An 8,764-nucleotide genomic window follows, 5' to 3' on the forward strand; every position below is an offset into this window, starting at 1 on the left:
CATGATACATCTGATTGGAGAGACTAGGGACAGATAGGGAGGGTGATGACAATCTGATTGGAGAGACTAGGGACAGATAGGGAGGGTGATGATACATCTGATTGGAGAGACTAGGGACAGATAGGGAGGTGATGATCCATCTGATTGGAGAGACTAGGACAGATAGGAGGGTGATGATCATCTGATTGGTAAGAGATGTCTGGATACTGTGTATCAGATGTTGTGGCCATATACACAGATGGTTCAAAAGATCCAAGGACAGGACGTACTGGGTAGCGTTTGTAGTGCAGGAATGTGGGGTGAGAGTCAGGATACTATTACAGATCATCTGGCTGTATATACGGGGAGATGATGCCATACTGTTGGCCTTGCAGTGGTGGAGAAGTTAAGCCAGACAGAGTAGTCATTTGCTCTGATTCATGTGCAGTATTGATGAGTCTCCAGTCCTTTATATCACGTAGGCAGACAAGACCTGCTTTATGAGGTGCTACAACCCATGGCAGGATAGACAAATATATATACAGATAATATTTACATGGCTCCAGCTCATGCGGGAGGGAACGAGGTAGTTGATATACCGGCTAAACAAGCACTAAGTAGTGGGGATGTTGATGTACCGGCTAAACAAGCACTTAGTAGTGGGGTGTTGATATACTGCCTAAACAAGCACTAAGTAGTGGGGATGTTGATGTACCGGCTAAACAAGCACTAGTAGTGGGGATGTTGATTACCGGCTAAACAAGCACTTAGTAGTGGGGATGTTGATGTACTGGCTAAACAAGCACTAAGTAGTGGGATGTTGATGTACTGGCTAAACAAGCACTTAGTAGTGGGGATGTTATGTACCGGCTAAACAAGCACTATAGTGATGGGTAGTGATGTATGATGTACTGGCTAAACAAGCACTTAGTAGTGGGGATGTTGATGTACTGGCTAAACAAGCACTAAGTAGTGGGGATGTTGATGTACCGGCTAAACAAGCACTAGTAGTGGGGATGTTGATGTACCGGCTAAACAAGCACTAAGTAGTGGGGATGTTGATGTACGGCTAAACAAGCACAGTAGTGGGGATGTTGATGTACGGCTAAACAAGCACTTAGTAGTGGGATGTTGATATACCGGCTAAACAAGCACTTAGAGTGGGGGATGTTGATGTACTGGCTAAACAAGCACTTAGTAGTGGGAGGTATGAACAATGTGTTGATGTACTGGCTAAACAAGCACTTAGTAGTGGGGATGTTGATGTACCGGCTAAACAAGCACTTAGTAGTGGGGGTGTTGATATACTGCTAAACAAGCACTTAGTAGTGGGGATGTTGATGTACCGGCTAAACAAGCACTAAGTAGTGGGGATGTTGATGTACCGGCTAAACAAGCACTTAGTAGTGGGGATGTTGATGTACTGGCTAAACAAGCACTAAGTAGTGGGGATGTTGATGTACCGGCTAAACAAGCACTAAGTAGTGGGATGTTGATGTACCGGCTAAACAAGCACTTAGTAGTGGATGTTGATGTACTGGCTAAACAAGCACTAAGTAGTGGGATGTTGAGTACTGGCTAAACAAGCACTTAGTAGTGGATGTTGATTACTGGCTAAACAAGGCACTTAGTAGTGGGATGTTGATGTACTGGCTAAACAAGCACTTAGTAGTGGATGTGATTATGTAGCTCGCTAACAACAAGTTAGTGAGTGGATGTTGATGTAACGGCTAAACAAGCACTAGTAGTGGGGATGTTGATGTACTGGCTAAACAGCACTAGTAGTGGGGATTTGATGTACCGGCTAAACAAGCACTTAGTAGTGGGGATGTTATGTACCGGCTAAACAAGCACTTAGTAGTGGATGTTGATGTACTGGCTAACACAGCACTTAGTAGTGGGGATGTGATGTACCGGCTAAACAAGCACTTAGTAGTGGATGTTGATGTACTGGCTAAACAAGCACTTAGTAGTGGGGATGTTGATGTACTGGCTAAACAAGCACTTAGTAGTGGGGATGTTGATGTACGGCTAAACAAGCACTTAGTAGTGGATGTTGATGTACTGGCTAAACAAGCACTTAATAGTGGGGATGTTGATGTACCTGGCTAACAAAGCACTTAGTAGTGGGGATGTTGATTCTACTGCTAAACAAGCACATTAGTAGTGGGGATTTGATGTATGGCTAAACAAGCACTGTAGTGGGATGTTGATGTACGGCTAAACAAGCACTAGTAGTGGGATGTTGATGCCTGGCTAAACAAGCACTTAGTAGTGGGGATTTGATATACGTGCTAAACAAGCACTTAGTAGTGTGGGATGTTGATGTACTGGCTAAACAAGCACTTAGTAGTGGGATGTTGATGTACTGGCTAAACAAGCACTAGTAGTGGGGATGTTGATGTACTGCGTAAACAAGCACTTAGTAGTGGGATGTTGATGTACTGGCTAAACAAGCACTTAGTAGTGGGATGATGATTACGGCCACACTACATAACAAACAGCCTTAGTTAGTGGGATGTTGATGATACTGCCTAAACAAGCACTTAAGTAGTGGGATGTTTGAATGTATCGGCCCCTAAACAAGCACTCTATTTAGTGGGATGTTGACTGTAACTGGCTAAACAAGCACTTATAGTGGATGTTGATCATACTGCTAAACAAGCACTAGTAGTTGGGATGTTGTAGTGTTACGCGCTAAACAAGCACTTAGTAGTGAGCGAGTCTCGTTGACACTGTACCTTTACATGTGGCCCTAAACAAGCTACTTTAGGATGTCCTAGTATGGGATATTGATTGACTGGCTAAACAAGCACTTAGTAGTGGGATGTTGACATCTTACCACACACTCAAGTGCTTGTTAGCCCTTAGCATTGTGTGTTTGATTGTAGTATCTAGCTCGGATGTTGATGTACAACCCACACTAAGTGCTGTTTTAGCCAGAGTTACCCTAGAATTACACGACCAACAACACTAAGTAGTGTGGATGTTTGATATACTCGAGGCTAAAAACAAGCACTTAGTAGTGGGGATGGTTGCAACCCTTGTACCGGCTAAACAAGCACTTAGTAGTGGGGATGTGTTATGTACTGGCTAAACAAGCACTTAGTAGTGGGATGTTGATGTACCGGCCTAAACAAGCACTTAGTAGTGGGATGTTGATGTACCGGCTAAAACAAGCACTAAGTAGTGGGGATGTTGATATACCGCTAAACAAGCACTTAGTTAGTGGGGGATGTTGATATACTGGCTAAACAAGCACTTATAGTGGGGGATGTTGATATCTGCCTAAACAAGCACTAAGTAGTGGGGATGTTGATGTACCGGCTAAACAAGCACTTAGTAGTGGGGATGTTGATGTACTGGCTAAACAAGCACTAAGTAGTGGGGATGTTGTCGTTTCAATGAGCAAGGCAGAACGCCTGATATGGACAGTGATGGTGGAGAAATGGCAGGAGCAGTGGAATAGAGATACGAAGGGCAGGCATTCATTTCAAGTACAGAGGAAAGTTGGGGAGGGGAGAACGGCAGGAAGGGACAGAAGAGAGGAGGCTATATTTACAAGATGGGACACAGTCAGTTGAATAAGACCTTAATGTGATAGGAAAGCTTCCAACAGGAAAATGTGAGTATTGCCAGGAAACAGAGACAGTGGGGCATGTATTGATACAGTGTGGTCAGTAGGAGAGGAAAGGAGAGAGGATGAGATCTAGTATGAGGGAGAAGGGAGATACAGTGTGGTCAGTAGTAGAGAGGAAAGGAGAGAGGATGAGATCTAGTATGAGGGAGAAGGGGGATACAGTGTGGTCAGTAGTAGAGAGGAAAAGAGAGAGGATGAGATCTAGTATGAGGGAGAAGGGGGATACAGTGTGGTCAGTATGAGAGGAAAGGATAGAGGATGAGATCTAGTATGAGGGAGAAGGGGGATACAGTGTGGTCAGTAGTAGAGAGGAAAGGAGAGAGGATGAMATCTAGTATGAGGGAGAAGGGGGATACAGGACATTAGTTTAAAGAGTACATTGAGTAGAACGTCATTAGATATAGTTTTTATTATCTTTTTTTAAGAGCAACGGACRMGCAGGTAGGATTTAGTTTCTCCCTGACTCTGGCCCACACTCCAGTACAGTAGGTGGAGGTAACGCACCATTAGGTCGGATGCCAACTGCCGATAAACCCCACCAAAAATAAGTCTCATCTGTGATATTTGTTCCTGCAGTCAGATGACCAAATCTCCCTCTAGTGGCCTCGTGGGTGGAATGTTATTACTATTTTTCACTATTTCATTATTAAACATATAGTTTCTYTGTCAAAAGGTTTTGTCATATTTCAGTCTTCCGTGATGTATTGTGAGGTCTGAGTTTTGTTGATTGTATGGGGGGGGGGGAGATAAGCACATTAAACATGTGTGTGTGTGTGTTATAATTGTGTAACAAAGTGTGGCTAGACATATCGCATGACTTGACTAATCTTGGGAGGGGAGGGGTGCACATCACGAGGGGTAGCAAGGATGGGAAAGTACCGAAAAGACACGATAACAGGAACTGTGAGTGCAACAACAGGGGTTTGGGTCAAGACAGCAACACTCTATCAAGATATCAGTGGACCCTCCGAAGCGCTAAGGGGCTGGACTAGCTTAAGCGCCAACACCAGCGATAGGCCAGTAAGTCTAAACCACACTGGACCTCTACTCTAACAGGCTTGCTCTGAAGCAGGAACTAAAACCGTTAGAGTATATAGGGGGGGGGTTTTGGGGTGTTGCCCAGTTCTTTGTCTTATCCTGCGTGATGTTATATTGAACCCGTATATACGAAAATTGCATTTGCCATTTATTACTTAGTTAATAAAAAGTATATAGCATACAATCGGTGACTTCATCGTCATACTTATCCATACCAGATTGAATTGACGCAACCCTAACAGTATATAAAGTGAATATTGGGATGCAAACTCAAAATGTAATACCTTTCAACTCTATAGATCTTTATAGCCATAACCAGTGTGTGTGAGGTGTATACTTTTGTTTCAAAGTAGATTTGTTTAAGACTGTAACGGCTTTCTTCCAGGGGTGAAGGAGAGGACCAAAGTGCAGCGCGGTTAGTGTTTCAACATGTTTAATTTGACGACAGTGAACACTACAACAACAAACAAAACAACAAACCGTGAAAACCGATACAGACCATCTGGTGCAGACACAAACACAGAGACAGGTAACAACCACCCACAACGAACACAGTGAAACAACCTACCTAAATATGACTCTTAATTAGAGGAACGCAAACACCTGCCTCTAATTAAGAGCCATACCAGGCAACCCTAAACCAACATAGAAACACACAACATAGAATGCCCACCCAAAACTCACGCCCTGACCATCACACACATACAAAACAACAGAAAACAGGTCAGGAACGTGACAAAGACTACAAGAAACACTCTTCTGTGATCCTGATTCAGCCCACTGCAGTAAATTAAAAGACTCAGGCCACAACATGAAATTAAAACATATACCACATTATCTTACTAGTAATACATTTATTACATACATTATTTTTGTGTGTTTTTGTTGGAGTAATTTTAGCAACAACCAAAAATTATTTGGTCTGGTCAAAAATCTTGAGTGGCTGATAGATTTTGTCTATACCTGCCATTGTTCTATACCTGCCATCCCGTGTGGCTCAGTTGGTAGAGCATGGCGCTTGCAACGCCAGGGTTGTGGGTTCATTCCCCACGGGGGACCAGGATGAATATGTATGAACTTTCCAATTGTAAGTCGCTCTGGATAAGAGCGTCTGCTAAATGACTTAAATGTAAAAATGTAAATGAATAAGTGTGAACAGCTCCCTGCCTCAAAGATCTTATGCTACTAGAGGAGAACAGGGTCCTGAATGAACGCTCTCTCTCTGGCCAAGGAGACTTCAACACTGAACGCTGATTCTGATGAAGTCACAATCCCAAATGATCTAAAGGATCATCCAGAGATTCTACCAGACTGAGATCCTCTGCTGTGGCTACTATGAACACTACCATGGACCACTTTCCTGAATTGACAGGTCACACACAGATGAAAACAGAGCCCCCTGTCTTCGCCGGGGCCATCCGATGAGGCCCTCCCCCTGTCTTCTCCGGGGCCATCCGATGAGGCCCTCCCCGTGTCCTCGCCGGGGCCATCTGATGAGGGCCCTCCCCCTGTCTTCTCCGGGGCCATCTGATGAGGCCCTCCCGTGTCCTCGCCGGGCATTCGATGAGTCCTCCCCCTGTCTTCGCCGGGCCATCTGATGAGTCCCCTCCCCTGTCTTCGCCGGGGCCATCCGATTAGGCCCTCCCCTGTCTTCGCCGGGGCCATCCGATGAGGCCCTCCTCCGCCGCTCTTGTAACAAGACATTTACCAGTCGGTCTAAAAACATGAGAAAAACTCTCAAGAGATGGATTCTCACCCCTGTGACCAGTGTGAGAAGAGTTTTGTAACACTACAACTTCTGGAAAAACACCAGATGAGTCACTCCAACTCTCATGTGTGCTCTGATTGTGGAAAGAGATTCCGTCGGGCTGATCACCTAAAGAGACATCAGAGAGGCCACACTGAGAACAAAATGTACATTTGCGCTCATGTGTGAGAAGCTTTGGTTACTCTGGAAAGTTAACCCAACATGTGAGACTTCACACTGGGGAGAAACCTTACCAGTGCTCCGACTGTGGCAAAATGTTTTGCTGCTATTAAAACAATGAAAAGACACCAAGAGTTCATTCAACACACCAGGTGAGCTCATGTTTGCACTACCTGTGGAAAGGGCTTTGCTCGACATGAATACTTAAAAAAACATTGCACCATTCACACTGGAGTGAAACCGCATCAGTGCTCTGACTGTGGAAAGAGCTTCCGTCTGCTTGATCATTTAACTCGGCACCAGAAAAAAGCACACGGAGAGAGGGCTATTCCCTTGCTTTGTTTGCAAACAGCGTTTTTGTTTCAGAGCACGCCCTGAAAGTTCATCAGAAAAAGCATACAAGGCCTTACCACTGCTCCCTATGTGACAAAGAAGATATGCCGATAAGGGGAATTTAGCAGTCCATCTGCGTGTACACACTGGAGAGAAGCCACACCTTTGCTCCCAGTGTGGGAAATGTTTCTCTGGTAAACAACAACTTCAATTACACCTCTTTGTACATTCAGGTGAGAAGTCTTATAAATGTTCTCACTGTGAAAGGAGTTTCGCTAATACGCCTATCCTGAAAAGACACATACGAACCCACACTGGAGAGAAACCGTACCACTGCTCTGAATGTGGGAGGAGTTTCGCTGATGGGATACACTCACAAAACATCTGCGGACCCACACTGGAGCGAAGCCGTACCTTTGCTCTCTGTGCGGGAAACGTTTCTCTGTTAACAACGTCTTAAAGAACATCTAATGGTACATTCAGGTGAGAAGCCTCATACCTGTTCTCACTGTGCGAGGAGTTTCACTAGTACATCTAATCTGATAAGACACTTGCGAACCCACACTGGAGAGAAAACCGTTCAAATGCCTTGACTGTGGGAAGGGGTTTGCTCGCTCGGCAACCCTCAAAAATCACCAGCGTATCCACGGTATGGTCACCAAGGACCAAGCTCCCAAGGACCAAAAGCTGCATAAGAACTCTACAGAGTAGCTTCACCACAACTGTCTGTCATGTGTCTGTACCAGAAGTCAGAATATCAGAAAAAGTATTCTCTGTAGGCTCTATTTCTCTTACATTATTTTAAGGGGTTTTAAGTGGGGATGCGCGATATATCGGTGAACATATCGGAATCGTCTGATATTAGCTAAAAATGCCAACATCGGTATCGGCCCGATGTCTAGTTTAACACTTATGTCAAAAACCGATGTCAAAGCTACCGTATATACCTAATGTAACGTAGGTACYTGACGTAACGACGCCACATAAAATTTTGCGCTACACCTACAACACAGAATTCTTAACCTAGCCCACAATGTCTGCCGTGTGGATCGAGCAGTCAAGCAGTCATTTAAAACAGTAAGAAAATTTCAACGAGAACTCAAAGGCGAAATCCATTAAAGCCAAAATAATGGAATTCATTCCCCTTGACAATCCACTGTTCTCTGTCGTGGATGATGTTGGCTTTGGCCGACTGGTCGAGCGCCGGTACACACTACCAAGTACTCTAGTTTCCAGATGTTGCCCTACCGGAGTTACACAGTAATAGCGTCACTGCTATTAGCTTCAAGACATACTACGGAACGCCGTTTGGGTCTTTGCGTGTCAGAAAAGATACAGTAGCACCGTCAAAGTTGTACAACAAATTCTGCAAACACACGTGGAATTTGCAGTTTGCCTTTAAAATAAAAGTATGTAATAGACAGTGATGCAAATTAATACATATAGTATAATTATGCTTTACTTTTATTTTGAAGGCTAACCGCAAAGTCCACTATTGTGGTTAATCCTTATTGTGGCTAGCTTCACATAGATGGGTCCAACCATTAATCAAATAAGAACTATCTTATAAATTAGGGTTATTTTAGATGATGACACCTAGCTATGTAGTTAGCTAGCTAACTACAGCTACTGAAACAGATGTTGTGTTGCTATGTATTTGGGGAAGAACATTGTTTTCATCCATCAGCCAGCTAGCTTTTTCTATGACCAGCACTGTAGGTGCGTGAGACAACTTTACCAGCATCAGAGCATATGTATCAATGAATCGTTGCGATATATGAAATACGAGTGATAGTGTAATAAATGTGTAATAACTACGTAAAAAATGTATGAACGAGCTAAATTAT

At 44.0% G+C, this 8,764-nt stretch overlaps 1 pseudogene; it reads left to right on the plus strand.

Annotated features, from left to right (window-relative positions):
- The first annotated feature begins 6,401 nt into the window (after window positions 1-6,401).
- On the plus strand, window positions 6,402-8,551 carry LOC139026131 (zinc finger protein 436-like; annotated as a pseudogene).
- The last annotated feature ends 213 nt before the right edge of the window (window positions 8,552-8,764 follow it).

This window comes from Salvelinus sp. IW2-2015, unplaced genomic scaffold, assembly GCF_002910315.2.
Source record: "Salvelinus sp. IW2-2015 unplaced genomic scaffold, ASM291031v2 Un_scaffold3945, whole genome shotgun sequence".
Classification (NCBI taxonomy): domain Eukaryota; kingdom Metazoa; phylum Chordata; class Actinopteri; order Salmoniformes; family Salmonidae; genus Salvelinus; species Salvelinus sp. IW2-2015.